We start from the raw sequence: 27,809 nt of genomic DNA, 5'->3' as shown, positions 1-27,809 counted from the left end.
ATTTGGCAATGTAAAGATGTTTTCTGTAAATGCAAAGACTCACCATATTCAGAGATAAGACTGATCTGTAGCCATGCAGACTTTCTGTAAATTAATTTATACTTTTCATGTTCTTCCACATGAAGTCAGACTGTTTATTTGAAGTATTGGTGAAATTACTCTGAAGTTTACCTAGCAAGAGAAGACTGTTCAGATGTTTAAAAATGTTTAAAAAAATACATGTTTGTAACATCTACTATTTGTAAAAATACACAAAGATTAAAAACCAAGAGGCTTATCTTTCGAGAAGAAAAAGTTATCAAAGATAGAACAGAAAAACAAATGAAAAGTTAAAAAAGAAATTTGCAGTATCAATAGGATACATTTAAATTCATAGTATTTTAGATTCTTGAAAAAGTTAATTGTTTGAGTATTAAAATCAAAACAATTGATTTATCTTTAGAAAATGTAATACTGTTATATTTCTGCATCATATAACAAAATTAATTCTACTTTAATTAAACTCAGTTAAATACTCCCTTGTCAATCAACATAAAATGTTGAGTTCTTTAGTATGAAATAATGTGTAAGTTCATATGCATTATTAAAGAAATATAAATAACAAAGATATTTATATTTATTAAAATGCTATAGTTTTATTTAAGTATTGTATAAAGCAAAAAAAAAAAAGTACAGAAAAGATGAAACAAATTGACTTCTTTTCCATTCCATTATTGCCATAATAGTTTCTGAAGAGCACTTTAGAATTACATGTTCAGGGTCTTAAGAATATGTGTCATGAACTCAGTGGCTGAGTTCACCTCCCCCTGAGGGAGGGAGGCAGCCTTGCCAGGCCACAGAGGAAGACAATGCAGACAGTGCTGATGAGACCTGATAGGCTAGGGTCAGGTGGAAGGGGAGGAGGACCTCCCCATCAGTGGACTAGGGGTGGGGCATGGGAAGAGAAGAAGAAAGGAAGGCGGGATTGGGAAGGGGCTGAGGGAGGGGGGTACAGCTGGGATACAAAGTGAATACACTGAAATAAAAAAAGAAAGAATATGAGTTCCTGGGCTGGTGACCTGGCTCAGGGGCAAATCTCAAGGGCCTGAGTTCAATCCCTGAGACGCACATGGTAGGTAGAAGGAGAGGATCAAGTGTTGAAAGTTATCCTCTGACCTTTATCTGTGCATGACACACATGCACACACACACATACACACACGAAACTTTTAAAAATGAATGTATATTCTTGAGCCAGACATGGTTACACACACTGGTAGCACCAGCAATTGGGATACGGAGGCAGGGGAATTAGAAGCTCAAGGTTATTTGGGGCTACCTACTGAGTTAGATGATAGCCTGTGCTTCAAGAAACCCCAAAACAAATAATCATTCAAACAAGCAAATAAAATAGCGATATGTCATAAAGTGTCCCTAGGTTTTGATACCTAACTGTATTCCCAGAACTTTTCTTCAAGACAACAGCAGAGATTTATATGATGTTTAGTAGGCTAGAGTGTTCAGCACAGCATTATTTTTATAGTGGAAACGTGAAACAACATTGATACCCATAACAGGGAAATGCTTATTATAAGTGTCAGTTTAGTCCCATAATGCAATTTTGTAAAACTTTAACAAACTATTCTTTTCATAGAAAAACAATTTAGGGCAAGTGTCTCCTGTAAGTAACAAATGGAAAAGACTACTAAAGTAATTTGCAGATTCAATTTTGAGAAGATATTTAAGCTTATCCCACATTCCCTGCTAGAACAAGTCTGGACTTTTCTTTAAGCTATGCATATGTGCATGTGAAGGACAGATATCCATGAAATGTGTTCTATATTGTTCTCCATCCTATTTTTAACTTTTAAAAAAGTTATTCACTTTACATCCCAATTGTACCCTCTTCCTCCTCTCCTCCCACTATGACCTTCTCTCTTCTCTCTCTCTCCCTCACCCTTTTCCTCTTTCTGTCTCTGTTTCTCTCTCTCTCTCTTATAGCCACCCCCCACTCCTCAGAAAATGGGAGCCCCTCCTCCACCAACCCACCCCTGGCACATCAAGTCGCATCAGGACTGAGCACATCCTCTTCTACTGATGCCTGGCAAAGCAGCTCTTCCAGAGGGAAGTGACCTAAAAGCAAGCAACAGAGTTTATGTCAAAAGCAGCTCCTGCTCCCCTTACTAGAGAACCCATATGAGGACTAAGCTGCCCACCAGCTACATGTGTGTAGAGGGCCTAGATCCACTCCAGGCATGGTCCTTGGTTGTTGCTTCAGTCTCTAAATGCACCCATGGGCCCTGGTTAGTTGACTCTGTTGGTCTTCTTGTGGAGCTGCTGTCCGCTTTGGGTCCTTCTATTCTTCCCACCACTTTCCCACAAGGCTTTCCATGCTCTACTGATGTTTGCCTGTGACTCTCAGCATCTGTTTCAATTCTTTTTGGGGGAGCCTCTCAGAAGACAACTATGCTATATTCATGTCTTCAAATATAGCAGAGTATCATTTACAGTGTCAGGGGTTGGCTTTCTTCCATGCCGTGGGTCTCAGGTTGGGGCAGGCAATGGTTGAACCTTCCTTCAATCTCTGCTCTTTCTTCCTACACATATTGTAGTCTGGGTCAATTTTGGGTCAAAGTTTTTGTGGGTGGGTTGATGTTCCCTTCCCTCCACTAGAAGTCTTGTCTGGCTAGAAGGTGGCCTCTTGAATCTCCATAACCTCTGCTACTGGGATTCTTAGCTATGGTCACCTCTATATCCTCCTAGGAGCCTACCCTGCATGTCTTCAGCTTGTCTCAGTGATGCCCCCACTCTCACTTTCTATTCTTTCTCCAAACCCTCTGACCTCCTGCCCATCTACTCTCCACATCTAATCCCCACCCTCATTTCCCCCTGCACTCCCTCCTCCTACCCTGTTCCCTCCTTCTTCTGTCTATTCTATTTCCCCTTCTGAGTGAGATTCAAGCATCCTCTCTTGGGCCTTCCTCTTTACTTATCTTCTTGGGGTCTATAGATGTATTGTGATATCTTGTAATATATGGCTAATATCTACTTATAAGTGATTACATACCATGTGTGTATTTTAAATTTTATTTTATTTATATATTTATTTATTACAGTTTATTCACTTTGTATCCCCACTGCAGCCCCTTCCCTTGTCTCCTCGAAGTCCCACCCACCCTCCCTCTTCTTCCTCTATGCCCTTTCCCTAGTCTCTTGATAGAGGAGATCCTCCTCCCCTTCTATCTGACACTAGCTTATCAGGTCTTGTTAAGGCTGGCTGCATCATCTTCCTCTGTGGCCTGGCAAGGGGGAGGTGATCAAAAAGCCAGCCACAGTTCATGTCAGAGACAGCCCCTGCTTCCCTTACTAGGGAATCCACAAGGAAACTGAGCAGCTAACTGGTTTTCTTTGAACAGGAGGTCTAGGTCCTCTCCATGCATGGTCCTTAGTTGAGTATCAGTCTCTGCAGGCCCCCTGGGCCCAGATATTTTGGCTCTGTTGTTCTTCTTGTGGAGTTCCTGTCTCCTTCAGGTCTTTCTATCTCCCTCTTCTTCCATAAGCATTCCGGCACTCTGCCTAAAGTTTGCCTATGAGTCTCAGTATCTCCTTCGATACCCTGGTGGGTAGAGTCTTTCAGAGGTCCTCTGTGGAAGGCTCCTGCCATGTTTGTAGCAGCTCTATTCATAATAGCCAGAATCTGGAAACAACCTAGATGTCCCTCAATGGAGGAATGGATATAGACATTGTGGTACATTTACCCAATGGAATACTACTCAGCAATTAAAAACAAGGAAATCATGAAATTTGCAGACAAACCAAGGGAACTAGAAAAGATCATCCTGAGTAAGGTATCCCAGAAACAGAAAAATACAAATGATATAAACTCACTTATAAGTGGATATTAGCCATATAATATAGGATAAATGTACCAAAATCTATAGCCCTAAAGAAGCTAAACAGCAAGGAGGACCATAGGGAAGATGCTTAATCCTCATTCAGAAGGGCAAAAAGGATAAACACTGGAAGTAGAGAAGATAGGAGCCATGTGTGTCTTTCTGGGTCTGGGTTACCTCATTCAGGATATTTTCTAGTTCTATCCATTTGCCTGCAAATCTTATGATCTCCTTGTTTTTAATAGCTGAGTAGTATTGCATTATGCAAATGTACCACATTTTCTTTATCCATCTTTGGTTGAGGGACATATGTATTGTTTCCAGTTTCTGGCTATTACGAATAAAGCTGCTATGAACATAGTTGAGCAAATGTCCTTGTTGTATGGTGGAACATATTTTGAATATATGCCTAGGAGTTGTATAGCTTGAGGTAGATCTATTCTCAATTTTCTGAGAAAATGCCAGTCCGTCTTGTTTTTTGAGACAGCCTGTCTCACCGAACCCAGAGATCACCCGTGGGCTAAAGCTCCTTTCTTTTATTATCTCCAGTGCTGGGGTTATAGCAGCACACTATCATGTGTAGTTTTTATGTGAATGCTGGAGATCCAAACTCAGGTCTTTACATTTGTGTGACAGGTACTTACAGGCAAAGCCATCTTCCCAGGCCCAAGGCTGGATGATTTTATTGAGTTATCATGTTGGAAAGTAAAACAATGTTGCCTCATTATAAGGTCTAGTTCATCTGGGAGTTCTATCCAGCCAGACTTTCAATGGCCCTTTATAATGTATACCTTTATATATTTTTTCTCCTCTTGAAAGTGAGGGTATGTGAGAGAGCAGTCTTGGTGAGTTCAGAAGCTATTTAGTCCCTGGGGTACATATTTTCTTCTTTTTTCTTTTTGTCCTTTGATCTCATGTTACAAGCGTGCCTTGCACCCTCCTTTATTATATTACAGTGATAAGAGTGAAAAAAACTCCAGATTTGGGTTTGGGAAATAAAGAAGGTAGACAGTTTTGCTGGCTAAAAAGTTTTCCTGGCATGAGAATTCTTTTCTCTTGCTTACCGGAGTCATAGATCAAGGCTTGAGACCAAATAACAGCTAAAAGCATTATTATCTGCTACGATTTCTCCTCTCTGGGTACCAACTGTACCTGGAGACCTTTCACATCACAGTGCTCTGAGACAGGGTAGGTTGAATTTAAGTATTGATCCCACACTGTCTTAATCTCAGCAGAACTTTTCTCCTTGTCATCCCTCTCTATCCCTGTAGGGGATTTTATAAATGGACAATGGTTAGGCCATACACAGAAATAGAACTCCAATTCGTGATCCAGGGAGTGAGAATAAGAAAACAATCCCTAACATCTATAGCAATCAGGTCCTAAAATTCAGGACATAGTCAATAACCATTTCTGGTTTTGAAGCAACTGGAGAAGGCCATATTTCACATTTCTACGAGATAGTCCACTTCCGGCTTCTGCCGGACTGACATTATCCAATGGAGACACACAAGAGCCTCCATTTTCTTTTTTACTTGAAAATGTTTATTTTTCCCTATATGCTTTTAAGAGCCTGTGAAAAGAAAGTTATATGGCTTAGTTCCTTTATTAACTGATATTTGTTTATCCTCATTTGAATGGTTTCCATTTCCTCGCATACTCTGTGTATGTTTCTTTAGCTATGAGTATATACTGAGAAGTATATGCCACAAAAGGAGAACTAGTAAACCCTCAACTCCACTGTGTGTGCATGTACTGTGTGCGTTCTGTTTCTATGGATAACCGTATACTAAGCCACATGAAAATGTGATATTCACATGGTATCTATACATTCTGTACACAAAAGGAAATTCTATGTAACTCGAAGGATTTAAGACTTTTATTGGCTAACAGAAGATCTGTTAAATGAAGGAATGGGAGTTAGCTCCTTAAGATAAGAGATGCTATTGAGTGTGGAACTTTTTAGATAGCACAATAGTCTTTTTTAAATTTTAATTTATTTATGTATTTATTTATTACAATTTACTCACTTTGTATCCCCACTGCAGTCCCTCCCTCGCCTCCTCCCAGTCCCACCCACCCTCCCTCTTCTTCCCTAGTCCACTGATAGGGGAGGACCTCCTCCCGTTCTCTCTGACCCTAGCCTATCAGGTCTCGTCAGGGCTGGCTGCATCCTCTTCCTGTCATGAAACAGTTACTTTGTGTCCCACTGCTGCCTCTTGGATTTTATACTCCATTTTTCCCTTTTCTGTATACTATGGTCTAAGTAAGAAAACTAAATTTACCATTGTGTTACTAAATCTGTAAACTATTGAATATATTTAATGCTACCATTACCCAACACCTACTACATCCAGATATGATCAAGTTGAAAATGTAAATAAAAAATGTATGTGTTCTGAAGAAAATCATATTTATCACTCATGTCCCTAATTATATTTAAATTTGCAAACTTCTATATCACTAGCTTCAGGCAAATAGCAGAAGTTCATATATCTGGCTATGCTGATGCAGAAATGGAGGAATTAAGTTGACTTTGAACACAATCAATGATTAAGTAGAGCTTAATAAAGTAATGTCTAAAAGTAAAGAGAGAGAGATGCTATTAACAGATACTAGGGAAGGGTGTGAGGGATAAAGAAGACAAAGAATGAAATGCGATGGTTCTCTTCAGAATAGGTTGAATTTGAAAGAACAGTGGGGTCACCAAACAGCTCATTTAATGCCCTCAGAAGTGTTCTTGGAAAGGGAAAAACATCAGTAGGCTATAAAAATCTTATGAATTATAGAGAGGTTTGTTTTATGAAACAATTCCCTCCAGCTTGGAAACAACAGTTTTCTTAAGGAATGCCAGCAAATTTTAATCAAAAACAATTGTAGTTTATTTTGCCCAATAATTGTGGTCTGCAGCAGCCCACACTACTGGGAATGATGTGGAGGTGAAGTAAGCAGTCTTTTCTATATTGCTAATATTTTGCCACCGAAAGCAAGATATAATTGTTATGCAAAACTCTCCCAATTGCCAGTCTACCCTGAACTCAGCAGGTGACCCCTTCACTCTGCAACTCTCTTGCTTGCGCATCATCAACTTCAATAGTGTACAGAGGGACTGCTCAAAAAATGTTGACTGTCAAATGCATCAACATGAACCAGGGTTAGAAAAACAGGATTAATGCAGCCTGCTTAATGAGTCTTCTCTGCTGAGTGACTCCTTGGCAAGAAGGCAAGCGTCCAAGAGACTCAAGAATGTAACTGGAGCAGCAAGAACAGGTCCACTGGTGGCGGCTCTCTCTGAGCTGTCTGATGCCCTGCCTTGCACGGCAGTCCCTGCACACTGAATCGTTAACCTTTGCCACCGAATAGGGTTCAGCCCTTCAGAAGTGTCTTGATTATGAAAAATCTGCCAGCACTAATGGGGAACCTCTGACCCAGATGCCAGCCCAGCCTTCCAGCTCCTCAGCTGCTGTGAGTTTGATTGAAAAACGGGTCTCTGGTGTCAGGAACAAAGTAACTGGGAATTGGGCCACCTGTAATAGTTACACTTTTATGCAGACCATGAAGATTTTTCTCTTCTTTTTCTTTTGCTGTCAAAGGACTGATTTCTTATATTGTCTGAACACAAAACATACAAATCACCATTGTCAACCGCCTTTTAACCATCTATTTCAGTTAGGGGCCCACTGCATAGCAATTCCTGCTAGTTGCATGATCCTTTTGGAGGAGGGAGTCATGCATATACATGTGCACACACATATTGATTTCAGGTTTTACATGTCATATGCATATTGCTTGGTGTCAGATAAGAGGCTGGCAGTGTGGACTTGAGCAGCATGGAAAGCTTTGTGGACATGGGGCGGGGAGGGGGAGCCTGAAAGGTGAATAGAATAAACCAAGAAGATAAATAAAGTGAGGATTTTTTGAAGCAGAGGAAAGATGCCTGGCCTATGGTTTAAGATGGAATGCCCACTGGCAATAACCTTTGAGGCTGTCTCTACATTCCTAGGACTGTGGGTTCCCCAAAGGCACATGAGTGTGAGTGTATGAACTCCAGAGGTTGATGTTGCTTTTGGAGGTTGTAAGACTTTGGGACATGGGATCTAGCTGGCAAACTAGGAGTGGCCTTTGTGGATTCTAGTCCAGACCTGATTTTTGTCCTGTTCTTTGCTTTGCATTTCATGATGATGTGAGCAAGGTATATTCCAATGTCCTAGCTCCCTAGAGAAAGTCATGAAAGCTGCTTTCCCTCCCCTGCCACGATGAAGTGGCATTCCTGAAACAGTGAGCCAAAATAAGTCTTTCCTTACCTAGGTTGTTTCTTTTAGGTGCCTTGTCACAGTGCTGAAAAATGCACTAATAGATCCAGCAATTAGCATATGATACATAATAAGGCTGGTTAAATATCCGCATACTCGTCTATTCACGGGGTAGAAGTCATGGTGCCCTGAACTATTTAAACCTACCACCACCAGTTAGAAGACACTCAACGAACAAAATCTTTAAGATCTTTAAGTTTTTATAGCCTGAAATTTTCAACTTCTTGTCATGGGGGAACATGATCACTGTTGTTTTCTCCTGAGTTAAGATTGAAGTCTTGAAGAAAGCTAACATATTAGGAATCTTTCTTAGCCCCATCTTGTGCTCCAAGCACTAATTGTACCAAAGTGACAAAGACATACAAAGATTCCCCATTCTTGCCTAGCTTATTTTCTAGTTAAAATGACTGCAAAAGCCAGTATTTTAAACAATTCACAAATGATTTATACAATCTGTTAGCATGTGATATAAGAAATGCAGTATATATCAGTTAATGAAGTAAGTGTTATAAGGTATTGAAATTCAACTCTTTCACTGGTACAACTTAAATTCTAAAAATAAAATCTTATTGATAAATATATGTAATAAAATGTACTCATTTAAACAGATGGTTGATTATTGCTATCCAGAACATGTTATGATTTCATCTTCTCTAAGATCCTATAACACTGAGTCGTCAGTAACCATGCCCAAGTCTCTAAACTCTGAGAAACCACAAACTATAGTGTTGCTTACTCTGGATATTGTTATTAATGAAACAACATAACGTATGACCTGCTGTAGTTGGCTTTTCTCATTTAATACGGTTTTCAAGGTCCATCCATATCATAACTTTTAATGTGTAATGGTCCACATATTACTCTCCAGTTTTGTTTCACAGTCTCATCAACATTTGCTATGCTCCACCTTGGTTGTAGTAGTCACCCTGGTAATATAGTCAGGTGCTATTGTAAATGAGATGATTTTTAAAATTTTATTTTTAGAGAATTAATTGCTCTTGTGTAGAAGTAAAACTGAACTCATTTGTTGTTTTAAAGATGTCTGTGACTGTGTAAGTTTGGTACCTATGGGACCTCCAATGAAAAAATTAAATGTCTGTCTTAGTTATTTCTCCGGTTGGTGTAATATAATATCATGGTGAAAGCAACACAAAGGAGGGTTTATTCGGCTCATCGTTTGGGGTAGAGTTCACATGACAAGGAAGTCAAGGTAGCAGGAGTTTGAAGACATTGTTCAGGTTGAAGCCATAGCCAGGAAGAAGAGAGCCATGAATTCCTTTGCTCAGTTCACTTTCTCCATTTTATACAGTCCAGAATCTTGTCCTGAGGAGATCTGTCTCCCACAGTGAGCAAGCATTCCAACTCAAATGACCTGACCCAAGAGAATCCCCCACAGGCATGGCTGAAGGTGACTCAATTCTCATCAAGTTGCCCATTGAGATTTGCCAAGTTGGCCATTGAGATTTGCCACCCCAATGTGCTTGTCTTAGTTCTGATATGTGAGTACAGCAGGAGGAATGTAATTTTTAAGTTGACACTCGGTGTAAACTTCTACAAGGAAATGACATTTGAAGACCACTTTGAAGGAAATCAAAGCAACATTTTGGGGGTGGTGTGAAGGTAATGTTATAGGAGAAATGTCTACATTGAAAGTGTAGGTTTAAGAGTTATCGATGTTAAAATGGTACTTGAAGCCAGAAGCCTAATGAGACTATCAAGGGGGCTGTAAATATAAAGGGAGGAAACAAGGAGAAAATCAAGTAAGGAGCCATGTGGCACGTTGACAGTAAGATTCCAAGGAGAAAAAAAAAAAAAAAAAAAAAAAAAAGCGCTCAAGAAGACACACATATGCCCTGAAACCTATGTAGTAGAAAGAGTTTTCAGTCTTTCTTATTTATACATGTCTGTATGTATGTGTGTGTACATGTGTGCTTGTGTGATTGTGTGTATGTATGTATGTATTAGTGTACTTATTTAGTGCTTAGTCGGCATTTACAAGTAGTGGATTTTACTGTTACATTTCATCCTAGCTATCAGCTGTATATGTCATAATACTTTGTCCTTATTTATCTCCCCTTGACCCCCTGACTCTAGTCCCCCTTTTCCTATTTAAATCAAAACATATTCTAATTACTGATATGTTTGGAGGAGCTATGTTACTTTCCTCAGCTCCCCAAAGCTTTGTGATGCCTGGCTGCCCTATCTTGACAAATGAAAATCACATGACTTTCTGCTCAGGTATTTTGCCTCATTTTGATTTGTAAAGATGAGAGATAGTGCTTGAGTGGGTCAGAGGGTGACTGGGGCAGAAGTTTTCTCATACCTTCTCTCTCTGTGGTTCTCTTTGCCTGGAGCTCTCCCCTGGTCTCCACAATTCTTTTGAGCCACTAATCAAGTGTGCCAGATTTTCAGCTTCTGGTTTGCAATCTCAGATCCTGTCAGTGTTATCCCATTGGAGCGAAAGTTAATTAAAGCAAGATTAAAATGTTAATAATTTTGGGGGCAATATGGCAAAAGCTGGGAGTCTCTGGAGGCTGAATGAGAAGGCTTTTCATGGAAACTGAAAGCATGGGGCAATGAAAAAATCCATCTAAATTGTCAAGCAAGTCTAATTTCAGAATTGAATATTTGCTTTGGAGAACAATTATGATCTTTCTCATTTGAAAGCAAGTTTATGATCTGCTGCAGCTCATTGAATATGCAGGCTATTAAATTCATGAACACAGGACCAAAAATGGCCCTGGGATTTGGGGAACAATATAAATGGCACCTCTCTGAGCTGTTTCCCCAGGTTCTGTTGTAGGCAGGAGGAATTTTTCATATCACTAATCATCAAGTAGGTACCATTCCTGAACAATTTAGAGCCCAAAAACATTTGCGAAGATAGTCATAAGAATACTGGTCATGTTAGTTCACATAGCTCTTTATCAGCTCCCTTCAAATACCATCATATATCACTAAAATGGTTTCACTGCAGATGCCTAAGTATAGTCAGCTGGTCTACCTAAAAGACCTTTGTTGGGTTCTGAAGGTGAGCATCACCTGTCAATATCACCTTTCTAGAGATTTCCTAGTTCTGTCCCAGGCTTTAGAGGAGGCTGGGGCTTTATTTATGTCTTTATTATATGCCATCATGATTAAATTTCTATAGTACTGCAAGGAAATTCCAAGATTGACTTCCCATCAATGCAGTGGGCTTGTTTTCTACTCATCATTACGTCCCATGGGTGGCATTTTCACACGATAGGACCAGCCAGTCTTTCATTGACCTCTGGGAACTCTGTGGCCCGGAACGTATTGCTTAGAGTTGTGAACTTGAAAACAATGGTCTTGGTTAGATTGTTCTTGTGCCTAAGTGAGAAAATATATTATCCACAGAGGCAATGGTTACTTGGAGGTTTGAAGAGCTGTGCTGCACAGTAGAGCTTGTATTATGGACTATGTTTACTGCAGCCTGATATCCTGCAGGCATTTCTCTCTGTAAAATGTTCACTCCTGGTATGCAGCTGCATTTCTTCTGTTTGATAAATATATGGTTCCATGTACTGAAGGCTCCGACCTACTTCAGTGAAATCAATCTGCTAGGGAGAAGGTGAGAACTCAGCCATATGAGCATGTAAAATTGAGTTAATATGTGTACAGTACATTAGCTTGGGTTATCCGTGTATCTTAGTGGCTTTTCTTGTTGCTGTGATATAAAACAGTCTGATAAAAACATCCTAAGAGATGAAAGATTTATTTTGGCTCATGATTTAAGATGCTAAGTCTGTGCTAATTTTATGTCAGTTCGACACAGCTGGTGTCACCTGAGAGGAGGGAACACCAGTTGAGAAAATGCCTCCATAAAATTTAGCTGTAGGCAAGCTGGTAGAATACTTTTTCTCAACCTGTGGGTTATGAGCCTTTGGGGGTCCCATATCAGATATCCTGAATATCAGATATTTATATTACAATGCAAAACAGTAGCAAAATTACAGTTGTGAACTAGCAAGAAAGTAATGTTATGGTTGGGAGTCACCACAACATGGAGAACTGTATAAAAGGGTCACAGCATTAGGAAGATTGAGAGCCACTGCTGTAGAACATTTTCTAAATCAGAATGAGCCATGGGGAGCAAGCCAGCAAACAATACCATTCCACAGCCTCTGCATCAGATCCTGTCTCCATGTTCTTGCCCTGTCTAAGTTCCTGCCCTGATTTCCTTCAGTGTTGGACGATGGATGTGGAAGCACAATCCAAATAAACTCACCAAGTCTGTTTTTGGTTATGGTGCTTCATCATAGCAATAGTAACCCAAATTAAGATACAGTCCACTATGATGGAGAAGACAAGGAGTAGAAATTTGAAACAGCTCTGTATTGCATCTGCAATCAGGAAGAAGAGAACAATTCCGTGTTCTCTATGCTCCACCCACTTTCCTTTCACAGAGTCCAGTCCAAGAAATGAGTGATGTCACCCATAAAGGGTGTATTTTCTCACCTAAATTAATCAAACTAAGATAATACCCCATAGCCATGACAAGAGGCATTAGTATAGATCTCATCAGATTGACAACAGAGATTAGCTATCACACCTCATTACTGGAATTATCACGGCGATGATGATAATAATATGGGGGTTTTACAGGTGGCCTTTCCATAATGTGTACATTTACCATTTCCTGTGTCCTTACAGGTGCAATCTCTTCCTCACACTTTTTGCGTGTTTCTGGGGAATTCTGCAAGAGGAAGGTGAGTGTGTGTTTTAGATATCATTTGCCTTTAATCTTCTGGAGTAACTTTGGATTAGGTGATCTTGAATAAAATGATCTTGGCCCCCACTCACAGCTTTGTCCACAGCTTTTCTTTTTCTGGGTATAGAATGTGAACCCCATTCCCTAGTGTCTCTCTCTCTCTCTCTCAATAGATTTATTTATTTATTTATTTATTTATTTATTTATTTATTATGTATACAATGCTCTGTCTGCATGCACACTTGCATGCCAGAAGAGGGCTCCAGATCTCACTATGGATGGTTGTGAGCCACCATGTGGGTGCAGGGAATTGAAGTCAGAACTTCTGGAAGAGCAGCCAGTACCCTTAACCCTAGAGCCATCTCTACAGCTCCACCTAGTCTCTCTCTAATTTGGGACTAGAAATTTTCAGCCTCATGGTACTGCACTGTCAAGTGTACCTTCTTTACATCCCTACATTCTGCCTATTCTCTTGCAGAACACTTTCATTTAAAAATATATTATTTATTTATGTATTTATGGGAAGTGCAACAGGGTACTGTGGTGGTCAGAGGATAACCTGCAGGATTTGATTTTCTCATCCTACAATATGGTTCCCAGAGATCAAACTCAGGTCATCAGGCTTGGCAGCAATCACCTCTCTTCACTGAGCCATCACCAGCCCCTGTTCTTTATTAGTTGCTGCTTTTGTTACTCAGCTTGAACACTTCATCTGTTGCTAGGGTGGACCCTGACAAACACACATTCCTAATTTTGTTCTCCACTAACACTAATAGGATACAACTTTACAAACTCTGTCACTTAAGGACATGCTATTGACTTTTGATCCCTTTGGTTCAGAATAATATTACTCTGAAATTATTTGATGGGGTAAGTATCCTTGTTTTTAATATATTGTCTATCCTTACATTTTACATTGAAGCAAAAGACAACCCATATCTCAACAAGATTGCACCTGCCCTTTTGAGCCATGTTCACCAAACCTTTCTAAGCTCTGTTTTTGCCAGGATGTTTTCTTTCTTTTGAACATGGCTTGGTCAGCATTTCCTTGCACTGATGAGATCTGGCTCTGAATTTAGTGGAAATATTGAGAGAACCATTTTAGAGTAGACTTTTTAGGGTCTTAGATAACTTTGGATCATTTGAGAAAAGGACTTTACAGACAGACAACCTTGTTATTCACAGGCATGAAGCCCATTAATAACTATATTATATTTAAACCTCACTTCATCCCACTTTCTCTCTAATGTTCCTGACATACTTTGAGATACACAGATTTGAGCAGCCAAGCCTGTCACTAGCATACAACATTGTATTCCTAATGGGTATCCTGGGCTCATTCAAAAGCAACTGTTCCATCAAGTTATAGTGGAGAACTCACTGAAGAAGCTGAGAGGTCAAACTGGGTTATCTAATAAGCATTTTCAAGACCTCATGCATTTTGAGTAGGCCTAAGATGATGTTGCAGAGATCTCCTGGTTGCTTCAGCATCATTACGCTGTGATGTGAAACAAGCCCTCTTGATTATATTCAATGGAAGTTTGAATATACATTGTTTTCTATATCTGAATGGGCCTTGTTCTCTGTCTGCCATGACAGACAATGCACTTCCTAGGCAGACAATGGCCTGTGATGAAGGGTGTTTGTAAAAGAGAAAGTTAAGACTCAGGAGAATTAAAAATAATCTTCCCAACACAGATTTTTCTCTGTGAGGGAACTCAGATCTGCCTTTTGTATTTTAGGCTTGGCAAGAGGTCTAGCCTTCTCAGGGAGCAGAAACCAATCCTGCATATTAAGTAGGAAAATCCATACACAAATCACTTTATATAAAAGATTTTATCCTCTATAGCATGAATGGATCTTTATTTTACATATATTAATATTGATATTCATAGTAAAATCATGAAGCTGTGTTATACCAGCTGGGGAAGGGAATAGGAAATCGATCTTTTTATTTGTGGAGGTTTCTGGGCAGCTGAAACTCTTCAGCTCTTTTTCTCTGTCCATTAACTAGTTTTGATTATCAACTTGACACAATGTAGGATCACTTGGGAAAAGAACCTTTTCCATCAGGTTGTCTCCATCAGGTTGGCCTAGCAGCATATCTGAAGGGGATTGTCTTTACTGCCTTAATTGCAGGGGAAGACCACAGATTGTGATACATCATTCCCTGGGCTTGAGTCTTGGACTGTAGAAGCAAAGAAAGTGGGCTGAATACCAAGCACTTACATGTTCATTTTCTTCCTATTATTTTTCACAGTGGATGTGCCTCACTGCTGGAGTTCCTGCTTTGACTTCAAGTAAGGATGGACTATAACTTGGAACAAACCCACTTTCTCTTTATTTTGCTGTTGTTGGGGGTATTTTATACCTAAAATAAGTGAAACTGAGACTCTGTTATGATATAGTGCTGGAGTCTCGTGTTTCTAATGTGATAGTAACAAATTCCAAGGGTGAATGCCTCGGGCACTTTAAATGAGCAGCTGGCTAGTTTCTATTTTTAGTCCAAGTCCTTTTACGACACTATGTAACATTTGACCAATCATTTTCCATAGAGTTGTCTATAAGGCTAAAAATGTCACAGACATCCCCCCCCCCAAATAGAAACTTCACATTCTTGTTCTGAGACCAGAAATTTCAAAACACATTCATCTCTAAGAGAAATTGGAGTAATCCTCCACTTGTATTCCATTATAGTTTTCATGATGAATTTGCTTGTTAGTGTTGTGTCTACTCCTGCAACTTCCGCCTATTTTCTATTTCTAATCAAGTTGTCTTTAGAGCCAAAGGACTTATTGTCAAATAAAACATGGGGATATCACCAAATTCCTTTTATTATCATCCATAGGCTGCTAAACAAGATTTGTGCTCTACATATCTCCTTTGGCTAAACTCCTTGTCCATTCATTCCTACTCTGTGTTTCTTTCTTAAATATAGCCTTTGATTTCTGACAAACAATTCTTTCAAATGCAAGGTTAATCCATTTTCCATGGCCTTTGATATGAACACATCTAAGTGGCTTTAGAAATGTATTTCTACTCATTCCTTCTTACACACCTCAGGTCAGGGTAATTTGCCTTGGAGTCCTAGTTTCCAATAAGAGTACTGGAGACTCTGCCAAGACCTGAGGTCTTAAGCAAAGGAGTCTGTAAAGCTAGATGCTATTCTGGCCTTTTCTGTAAATTAAAAATGTAATAATAATCTGAGCATCTATGTGCTATTTTTTTGAGATTCATCTTGATTAATTTGTGATTTTGAAGACCCAAATTATCTTTAAAAACACTTGTTCAATTTATAAACTTGTTTAGAATAGAATGTATAATTTAGTATATTAAAACCCAAATTAAATTTGCCTCATTTATGACATTTTAAAACTATCTTCCTCTCCATAGATGTATTTGTGTTTAAAAAAAAAAAACTGTTCGAGACTTTCATTACATGCATGCAATGACAAAGACCCATCTGCCCATTCCTGTGTTTCAAAGGCAATATTACTTTGACTTGAAAGTTGTTGACAGTTTCTGCAGTTGGCAATCGGTCCTTATTGTGCAGACGGCATTTATATTGAAGACAGCGAGCTTACACTCTGCTCTGTAGCTTCTCAGATCTTTCCGATAGCAGACCCAGGTCATGTGCTGGTTTTGTAGCACTCTCACAACAAGCAGTCACCACTCAATCCTTCTATTATTTATTTTTCTTTAAAATCTGAATGAGCGGTAACTTGTGGTGCACGTTAGTTGTTGGCCAAATCACCAGCATTTCTTACATAATAACCATTCCATCTGTTGGTAGCGCTACCTTTTTTTTTTTTCTTTTTTTTCTGACCACTCAGATTGCTCCTGACTAGCAGCAATAGAGTAAGATTAATGCTTTTGAAAGTGTCGCTTGATTACAGACTGTGGCCATTCATTGTACTCACAAGTGTTGACTGTGCTCACTGTGGGAATCCACTAAGGAAATGTAGGTGCGGAGCACAATGAGAGGCGAAGCGTGAGGCAAATGCAAGTCTTTTTCATTAATTTGGAGGCATGATACTTGGCTCCCTGTCTAAAAACATGAAATCTAGCTGGTGGGGTGCCTGGAGAAGACAACACAAAGGTGTTAACATGCTTGCTACAGTAGAATAGAGAAGGAAGTCATTTCAGGGTGGCTTTGTTGGGAATGTCTCCAGGTAGGAAATGGAACAATAGGTGAGCTTTCAAGATGGGGAAAGAAGTCAGGGAAGTGTCATCTATGCTGGATACTACCCTTGGAGCTTTGCATACAGATGCATGTGTATACATATATATGTATATTATACATAAATATTTACACATACATTCACACACACACTATATATGTTCAATCTTGTTAGCTCTATTGGGCAAGAAATAATGACTCAGGCTAAGTATTGAAACATTTGGGAAATTTAGGAAGTGCAAGCATTGAGCATTCTTGACTGGCCTAGATGTAGGCTATCTGGTTTGACTCCATGTGTGTATGTGTATGTCTGTGTGCATGTGTGTGTATGTGTGAGTGTGTTAGAAAGAGGGAGAGAGACAGACAGAAACAGAGAGATACAGAGATACAGAGCATCAGAATTTAGGAGACATGGATCATGAATGTACAATAAAACAATTACAGAGTTGCTACTCAAATTCATAACCAACTCCCAAGTGCCTAAGAAAAATAATTTTAAAATATTAATCAAGAAGGAAGAATTTAAATTTTTGTTTTCTTTTGCTCACTTGATGTTCTCATGTCAGATTTGTCAGTCAAGATGGAGCTGGTTTCCGCCTTCCACCTTCCCGAAGGTGAGTGCTCTCTGTCAGGAACAACTCCACATTTGGCTAAGGCCGAGGATCTGGCTTGCTTCCATGTATGTGGACCTATCTGCATTGCCCCCGTGGCACGCCTGGGTTGGCTACCCAGAGGCTATTTAAGCTGTGGGCTGGCTTTCCCCGGGGTCCGAGGATTGTTCAAGGTTCCTGAATAAACTGCATTGAAAAAAAAATAAAGGCTTGACAATGTTATGTATGATAAAAAAAATAAAAAAAATAAATCTAGACTCTACCCAGCAATCTTTCAAAGCAGATGCTCAGACTCATAACCAAACTTTGGGCAGAGTGCAGGGAATCTTAGGAAAGAAGGGGGAGATAGTAAGACCTGGAGAGGACAGGAGCTCTACAAAGAGAGCAACAGAATCAAAATATCTGAGCACAGGAGTCTTTTCTGAGATTGATACTCCAACCAAGGTCCATTCATGGAGATAACCTAGAAACCCTGCTCAGATGTTGCCCATGGCAACTCAGTATCCAACTGGTTCCCCTAGTAAAGGGAACAGGGACTGTCTCTGATATGAACTCAGTGGCTGGCTGTTTGACCACCACCGGCCCCCATGCCCTGAGGGAGGAGCAGCCTTACCAGGCCACAGAGGAGGACACTGAAGCCAGTCCTTATGAGACCTGATAAACTAGGGTCAGAGGGAAGGGGAGGAAGACCTCCTCTATCAGTAGACTTGGAAAGGGGCATGGGAGGAAATGAGGGAGGGAGGGTAGGATTGGGAGAGAATGAGAAAGGGGGCTATAGCTGGAATGTAATTAGTGTAAAAAAGTAAAAAATTAATAAAAAAAGAAATCTAGCATGATTTGTAAGCAAAGAAAGATTGATGGGGCCCTCACAAACCTAGAATTCTGCATTATGTGTTAATGTCCATTTGACACTTGTGAGGAGAAATAGAACCATCAGAAACAGGATTGCTCCCTGCTTCTTCTCCATCTTCCACAGTTACCAATGTATGGATTTAATATGGGAATAATTATGTGGCTGGGTAAGCAGTTCTCAGAGACTGTCACCACATCTGAGGCTGAAATGTGAAGTCTACAGGCAGACAGATAGGAAGGGAAGGTTGCAACCAGGCTGGACTTGCATGCACACAGCTGAAAGCCTGCAAGCTTAAGCTGCACCTTCACAATGATGTGATGAAACCTGGGCCTCTTCCTACGGCCTCTGCCTTTGATGAAGAAGACATCCTTCTGTAGCTGAGACCTTTATTGTGGATGTGAAAACATACACATGTGTTCTTGATTCTGTTTTACATTCCAGAGACAAATCAGTACACCAGCAACCATATGTGCATACTACAAATGGCAATTCTTTTCTGGCATCTCCCTCCAGAATTCACTCAGTATCTCTCTTTGGGCTTATTCTGTCCAGCCACATGTAATAAAGGGGATAGGTGGAACTGTGGCTCAGCATACTCTTGTTAATATACTTAGAAGCCATCACCTGTTTTAAAATGTGATTCTTAAATAGAAGAATTTTTATTCTGCCAATGTCGGCATCTACTGTTATAGAAACATATATAAAAGCACAGAAATAAGCTAGTTTTGGGGGGGGGGGAGGAAATCGTTCAGTTTAGGAAGTGTAGATAATTAATCTTAGTAGTTTCAGGGCAGAAAAGAGTCATAGTTATCATTTGCACAAATGAAGACATTGCAGTCTATGGAGAGGTAGTTTTCAATTACCATTCTAATCACAGTGAGAATAAAGCAGGAATTATGTGCCTTGTGCCATTTGATTTGCCTGGCAGGCTAAGACCCTGGCTCCTGGGTACATTCCTACTTAACTTCGCCCATAGAAAAGTGATCGGAATGATTTTTTGATGATTTGTGTGCATGCTTTTGGGTTAGAAACATAGATTTAAGCCTTTATTTCAAGTCATTTCATTCCTGAGAAGATTTTGTCCATGACATTTCCCAAATCCTAGTATATAAAGAACTATAATAGCATCCTAGATGGAGACAGAGAACTGAACGTGGAAAATGGGTGACCTAGTCCAGCTACCCATAGGCTGTCTGTACATATCAAGCTAGCATTTAGGTCGACTATTGGAAGTGTTGAGCACACAGCAAAATGGTTGAAATATCACCAAGGCTCTTCAGTACTTAGACAATCCAGTTTGAGATATAAACTAAATACACTTATGTATCCTGGAGCCTCATGGAATTGTCAGGACTTTTACTTAAATAATTCAGTTCATTAACAGCCATCATGGAGAGATTGCTAAGCTTAAATCCCTATTGCCGGGCCATTGGTAGGAAAGTATAGTTGGAAAAAATAAAGCATATTATAATATAAATAAAGTGCCTTTATTAAGACATGAGAGAAACTTTGGTGCCATGGGTGGGGGACACCTTGCAATGAATAAGGATGGAGAAGCTGCCTGAATTAGGTCAAGAAGGCTGGGTGAGATCATTGAGGGGTAGATAACATTTTATACATTGAAGCTGACTTTGTCTGGTTTAAGAGGCCAGGTGAAGATAGAAGATATGAAATTTTAAAAGGGTACTTAACTCTTGATTTTTCAATTTATCCTTTCATTACAATGATTGGGACTTAAAGTGTTTACAATTAAAGTTAATGAACATTTTATTGCTCATGTCCCATCATAGCAAATTAGAATCTTCCTTTCCTTCTCAAAGTAGGAGAAGGCCCCAGGCAACCTTTCCCCAAAGCCAGGGCTGCAGTGAGAGTCTCTGCGTAATAGTTTTGGGCATAAAATTTGGAGTAGGTACCATGCAGGGGAGGAATCTGCTGAGAAACAAGCAAGGGCTATGTGAAGGCTTATTGCTGAGAAAGACTTGGTATAGATAAGGAGATGAGAGGAGGGATGCTGAATCTGGTCAAAGTAGCCAGCAGCTCTTGTATATGCTGGACTCATCTTTTGCGGCACTGGAAGAGCAGTAGCAGCAGAAGGTCAAGGGTCCTTTCCATTGCTTGCAACTCCCTTCTCCAAAGATGATTTCCTGCCTCCCCTCCCCTCCCCTCCCCTCCCCTCCCCTCCCCTCCCCTCCCCTCCCCTCCCCTCCCCTCCCCTCCCCTCCCCTCCCCTCCCCTCCCCTCCCCTCCCCTCCCCTCCCCTCCCCTCCCCTCCCCTCCCCTCCCCTTCTGTCCTCTCTTTTCCTCTCCTCTCCTCTCCTTTCCTCTCTTCTCTTCTCTCCTCTCCTCTCTTCATTTTTCTTCTCCTCTCCTGTCTCTCTGTCTTTCTCTGTGTCTCTCTCATCCCCTCCCCTTCCCTTTCTCTCTATCTCTCCCTTTGTGTGTGTGTGAAACTCTGTGTGTGAAGGATACTCTTATGTGAAGGGTACTCCGTATAGTTTTTATTGGATTTCAAGGAGACTTTCAAACATATTCTATAGTATATCACCCCAGAATGGTGTAATGCTGAGTAGAACGAGTAGAACTGAAGCCCCTCCTGTTTTCCTGGAGAAGTCTGGCCATCCTGTATGGGATTCTTCAGCCCAGTGTTCCAGTCCCAACATAGTTATGTTTCTCTGGCTCCCAGGTATAGGCTTCAGTGTGTAAGAAATAAAGGATCTGTGTTAGCAGTGTAGTATTTTGTAGCTGTCTCCTGTGTTCCAACAGATCCCTTCAGCTCTAACTCCAAACAGAAAAAAATGTATTCGCATGTCCATATAACATTTCAATTTTAAAATATGTCCTCAATTAAAAAAAAAAAAACAGCCTACAGAGTTTTCTCAAAGGGTCTTCTAGCTCTCAAATTCCATGATTATATTCATTACAAACCAACTTCTGTGACTTCCAAGGCCACCTCTGCCCACCATAATATCTGCCGGATTTATTCTGTAGAATATTAACGGGACTGACTCTTTGCGTTCTCCGGGGATAGATGCTGCCATCCTTACTTGATGCTAGTCCCATGTTTAGAATGAGGGCTGCGTAGGAAAGAAGGGCAAAGCAAAGACCATCTACCTGCACAGTTGATGGGGGATTTGTGTCAGAAACGGTGTCAAGGAGAGTGCATGTGATGCCTGCCACACTGATTATTGTCTGTCTATCATCCAGAACTACAACTTGGTGGCCACTTTTGACCCTCATCTGTGTTATAACTTCCTCTTCTGGATATTTTTATTCTTTATAGGTCAGTGACTTCCTGGTTAGAATGATAAATATATCCAGTCTTATTTCCATTATCTCCCCTTTTCACCTCACATATTTACTTAATCCATAGATCAGGACAATTCTCCATTGCATGGCTTCTTTCTCTACCTCCCTCTTGTCTCTGCCATCCCACTAATTCAGGCTTTCATCAAGAATACATGGTAGGTCTTCAGGTTTGGGCTCCCTTCGATCATTCTCAGCATGTGGCTGGCACCAACATTTCTGAAGAATCATGTAGAGTGTCAGTAACCTGAGTTGTCACCTCTGGTCTATGCACTAATGTCATGGTCATCACATCCAGACCTTTTGTCTTCCTCCTCCTCTTCCTCCAGTGGAGCCCCATCTAATTATTATGAACAAAATTCTCTCGTGGTCACCATGCTGACATGCTTTCCAAATCACCCGATGACCAAAAGACTCCCTGCATCTTAGTCCCCTTATGTGTCAGTTCACTGGACACTGTCAGGTTCTACTCTGTAGAGTTATTTTTAAAGAATTTTTGTTTTGTGGTTGCCTTGCTATTATTTTACTATTACCTCTTACTGGCATCTGAGTAGGCTTGTGTGGAGGGCAGACACCTGAAAAGAGATTTTCTTGGATCCATTTCATGACTGAAAGCCAAAGAACATAGCTGTTCTACCTCTGAAAATCATATCTATATATATTTGGAATTACTGTTTTGACTATATTTGTACCAGTATGAAATAGTGATTAGAAAGATACTGGAAATGTCATAACTCATGAAGTACTTTTGCTAAGACAGACTATTACGTTAACCAATGATAAATATTTCCAACTGTGTTTGCTATATTTTTTTTTTCATTTTAGTAAGTGCATTTTCTGAGAAAGCTGAAATCTGTCACAGAAAGGAATCACCCATCCTGGTGTTATCCTAGGGTCTATCATTTTGAGTTTCTTTTTAATTAGAGCACAGGAGTTGAGGATGTAACATTTTGTGTGTTTTTACAGAATTCACACTTTGCTCACATAATTTATGTTTTCCTTGGTAACTCGTAGAAACATTTGAAGGGTCAGCCTAGGAGTAGCATAATCACTGAGAACTTTTCTAAGCCTCTCTTCCTTGTGTCATTAATCAAAAGAAACACACGTAGTAACCCAGGCTGTCAGACTTACTCACAAAAGTTGCAATTTATCTCCAAACCATTCTTGCCCCCTTGAACCTGCTAGCTGATTGGGTAATGAGTAATTACACACCTTCAGTTATTACTCTGACTTAAAATTTTTCAGCTTCCATTTTCTGTCAGCAAATGGGTCTAAACTGCATGCATGTTGGCTTGAGTACACAATGAATCAGAATTAATGAAATGTCATATCCATTAAAGTGAATTCAGAAAATTGCGTGCAAATATGGATAAGAGGGCTCTTGGTTCCAACTTTGCAACTATAAGCAAAACTTGCAGGTCATTTCTATATGGTCTTCCCTGTACTGTCATTCTGTAGGTGGCAGGTCCTGGGAGCAATAAGGATTAAACAGGTACCGAAGATATCTATAAAAATACCCAGAAAGGAATGCATACTGTGATGGTTGGCTTTAGTTGTCAACTTGACACAATCCAGAATCACTTGAGGAAAGAGTATCAATAAAAGATTTTATCAGCTTGGGCTGTAGACATGTCTATGGGAGATTTTTTTTAATTTGTATATTTTTTTGTAAGTTACAGTTTATTCACTTTTTATCCCAGCTGTTAAACCCCTCTCTCATTCCCTCCCAATCCCACCCTCCCTCCCTCATCTTCTCCCATGCCCCTCCCCAAGTCCATTGATAGGGGAGGTCCTCCTCCCCTTCCCTCTGACCCTAGTCTATCAGGTCTTATCAGGACTGGCTGCATTGTCTTCCTCTGTGGACTGGTAAGGTTGTTCCCTCATCAGGAGGAAGTGATCAAAGAGCCAACCACTGAGTTCATATCAGAAACAGTCCCTGTTCCCCTTACTAAGGAAACCACTTGGATACTGAGCTGCCATGGGCTACATCTGTGCAGGGGTTCTAGGTTATCTCCATGCATGCTCCTTGTTTGGAGTATCAGTCTCAGAAAAGCCCCCTGTCCCCAGATATTTTGGTTCTGCTGCTTTCCTTGTGGAGCTCCTGTCCTCTCCAGGCCTTTCTATCTCCCCCTTCTTTCCTAAGATTCCCTGCACTCTGCCCAAAGTTGGCTATGAGTGCTTTGATACCTTGCTGGGTAGAGTCTTTCAAAGGTCCTCTGTGGTAGGCACCTGTCCTTTTTTATGTTTTCAAAAAACAGATGCTTATTGTAAACCAGACACAATAAACTAAGCAAAAAACAAAAACAAAAAACAAAAAACAAAAACAAAACAGTACAAAAGTGATGATTTAGCATTAGAAATGAATTTTTGCATAGCAAAATATACATTTTGTTTGGACATTTCATACATGGCATAATGTGTTTTGATCAAACCTACCCCAGATTCCCTTTCTTCCAATCCTCTCTTTTCCCCTTTATCACTTTCTCCTCTAGATGTGTATTCTCATTCATCTTATTTTTAAAACACTAAATCCAGTTAGCTCTGGCTGTACGTGCAAGAGAGTAAGCATATCTCCTAGAGACTCAGCGACCTCTTAGGGGCCATATCCTTGAAATAAACTGACTCTCTTTCTCCCTGCATTTACCAATTGCCAATAGCTTCTCAACCAAAAATGATACTACAAAATCCCAGGCTGGAATTTTGTACAGCTTGATCTTGTACAAACGTTGTGTATGCTCTCAAAGCTGTTCTGAGTTCATGTGGGTGATCGCCCTACCATCTCTGGAAAATACTGTTTCTCTGCAGCCATCTCCTATCTCTGGCTTTCACAATCTTTAACCCTCTCATCCATAAGGCTTTTTGAGCCTTATGGGGACAGGTGAGATGCAGATGCCCCATTTTAGAGCTGATTCCTCCAGTCCTTTATTCTTTGCACATTGACCTTTGCACATTACCCAGTTCCCTATAGGTGGTACCATTGTCTGGGTTTGAGTCCTGGACTTTATAAGAGTAAAGATAGTGAGCTGAGCAATATGCAGGCATATATTTATTTTTCTCTCTCCTCTTGAATGTGGATGGGATTAGATGCTTTCAGGCTCCTGCTTTGATTTCTCTGCAGTGATCGGCTATAACTTGGAATTGTGAGTCAAATAAACATATTCTCATTTTAAGTTGCTTTTGACAGGGTATTTTATCATAGCAACAGGAAATGAAACCAAGACACCTGCCTATTAAGAGCAGCTGTGGTTCTGAAATTCATACTTCTTTACCTATACTGCAGGGGACCATCCCTCTCTGTGAAGAGTTGTAACGTTGAAGGGAGCCAATGACATTGGCTCTACCATTGCCTGCTGCTGTAATGTTGAAGCCAAAGATGGGTTGACAAGCTGGCAACAGGATTTACTAGTTTGGCTTTGTAGAGTCCACATGATCTGTTTCTAATGCCAAACACTTTTAAACTTGTAGGGTAAACCATTGACTCTTCTGTTTCTTTGGCACACAGGTCTAAACTTGTGTACACCTTTCAGACTAAAGTAATGTTGGAGAAATGTGCCTGCATACATTACACAGAGCAATGCGTCTGCATACGTTACAGGAGAGAGATGTGTTCTTCCCTTTGTAGGTGATAATCAACGTGACAATGTCAATAGCCTGCAGACTGTCCTTGTGGCTTGTAGTTGACTTCGAACCGAACCATGTGTTAGCATAGACTGGGCAGGTTGATAAATGAGTGGCAACCTTTTACTTCTGCAGATTTTGAAAAATTACCCAATCAACTAACTGTAGTGAACCATATGTCACCTTTCTATGCACCAGCAGCCTCTGGATTCTTAGTTTAGGCTTCATTCAGGAGACTAGACCATTAGTGCTGTGCCTCAGCAGCAACTAAATGCTTGATTCTGGAAGGCTCCCAAGAACATCATTAGCTGGGGGCCTTTTTTTAAATATGTATAATATATCTGTTGCTGTGAAGTTATTTATATCAAAAATAATGCACTTTCTCTTTTTAAAGTAATAATTTTGCTCTCTCTCTCTCTCCCTCTCTCTCTTTCTGTGTGTGTGTGTGGCCTAATAAATTTACAAAGAGAGAATTGGAGCTGCATGACCAGATGTTTAGGTCACATGGAAAGATGGGATTTTACTCTAAGTGGTGCAGAGGTTGCAAAAGTTTACAAGTAGAAAAAAAAAATCTATTCACAGATTCTCAGGGAATTTTAGAAAGCCATGCAGGAGTACAGTTTGGCAGTTAAGCAGGTAGGCACAGCTCACCCAACAGCCTCCCAATCTCCTAGGACGTTTTGGTCATGACACGTTTATATGTGTTAATGACTTAGTTTCCTTCCAAGAATATCCAGGTTCTCAGCCTACAGAAAAGAAAGGATTTGGAGGAAATGGGCTACAGGAGGAAGCAGGTATAAACCAGTCCCATCTAGCTTTCTAGCTTCTCCTTTGAGGTTTCTAGGTCATTCAAGAGGCATGTCATGACCCTATATTCAACACAAGGGAAGTCAGCCATATATGATGGTGTCACAGTTGCTCTTTTATGTGTTCACAAGACAGCAGTGGAGAGCAAGTGAATGATGTGGAATTGTCAGATCTTTTGGAACAGCCCTTCCCTGACAAATTTAACAACAAACAATAGTTGTTGCTCTCTAATTGTGTCACTGGAGTCTCCCTCAATCCTTCTTTCCCAAGAAGTAGCTGAAGCAGGAAGAGACATGGTGGACTGTAAATGTCATTTTTATTTGCTTTGATGAGGAGGTGAGATGAGAGCTGTACCCAAGCTTTACTGACACTTGGCTTGGGATGAGCCCCAAACATTTCTATGTAAATATCCCTAGGCCTAGGCTTGAAAGTGTCTTGTTTCCTTTCAATCTAGTCTTCTGTGAAAACAAACCTTGAAGGCTTCGGCTTCTAGCCTCTGTCTGCTCATCTAGGCCTTGACTGTTTTCAGCCTCTGATACTTACTGCTGAATAAGTTCACCTTTTCTAGTTCTTTTCCGGGTGGCTGGTTCAACTCAGCTAGTCCGGCTCAAAACTCCTCTCCAAGCCGTCTGATTCAATCGGTCTTCTCTCAGCTTCTGAATGAATTGCTCTGCTTGGGAAACCTGCCTCTGAACTCCACGAAATGAACTGCACCAAACGGCCTGCACCACAAACAATGGAACCGCATGCATTGTACTACACTGTACTGTCCTCTGCTCATCTCTACCACACTCACTGAACTGTGCTATCTCTCCCTTATTCTACTGTGCTGATTTTCACTGGCTTCTCTTCTCCTGAAAAGACTCCTTGCATGAGACTTAGGTGTATCCTATCTCTGACTCATTCTGTCAAATCTTTTTCTGATTCATCACCTTGTCTGCCCCTCAATTAGCCATCATTTTTTGGGATTAATGGTGTGTACTAAAGGTGTCTATGTATTCCAGCCAGAGGGATTAAAGGTGTTTACCACGGGTGTGTCTGCATTTCAGCTTGAACACACTGACCTAGGTCTTTGAATGTGATCCCTTGCCAGAGCAGCCATGTTGCTGGATTAAAATTCCCCTGCTGTGAACACACTGAGGAGCATTACAGGACGGGAGACCATGGAGGAGACATAGGTTTGGCACAGTCTAGGTGGAGACCCCTGGAACAAGAGCTAAACAACCTGGTTTGCAGGACCGATACTACCTGCACCCAATTTTTCCACAGCTCTAGCCTCTCAAACAGCTTTCTTTTAACACTTAAAGAGGAGAATGGACTGAGCGATCTCTGAGAATCTTCCTAGTTTGCAATTTGGTTTCCTCCAGCTCCGAAAACAGTTGACTTTTCTCTTGTTCTTGACAGGGACCAGCACGTCTCTCATTTGTGCTTCCTTGGCTCTCCTTGGCTTTCTCTCCGCCTTCCTCCTGAGGCTTCTTGACACCTCACAGCTGCCCTGCTTTGTTCTGGTCACACCAGGAT

At 40.5% G+C, this 27,809-nt stretch overlaps 1 long non-coding RNA gene across 1 annotated transcript in view; it reads left to right on the top strand.

The window, feature by feature from the left end:
- LOC132649438 (uncharacterized) overlaps positions 1 to 15,219 on the top strand; it is a 72,027-nt gene extending 56,808 nt beyond the window's left edge. Inside the window, exons 2-3 of the long non-coding RNA XR_009587883.1 lie at positions 12,859 to 12,914; positions 15,177 to 15,219. This is a non-coding gene — a long non-coding RNA (uncharacterized LOC132649438). The remainder of the gene's footprint in view (positions 1 to 12,858; positions 12,915 to 15,176) is intronic.
- Positions 15,220 to 27,809: the final 12,590 nt, after the last annotated feature.

This window comes from Meriones unguiculatus, chromosome 1 (assembly GCF_030254825.1).
Source record: "Meriones unguiculatus strain TT.TT164.6M chromosome 1, Bangor_MerUng_6.1, whole genome shotgun sequence".
NCBI classification, from domain to species: Eukaryota; Metazoa; Chordata; class Mammalia; order Rodentia; family Muridae; genus Meriones; species Meriones unguiculatus.
Note: the sequence above shows the minus strand (reverse complement) of the source record. Positions and strands in the feature narration are given on the sequence as shown.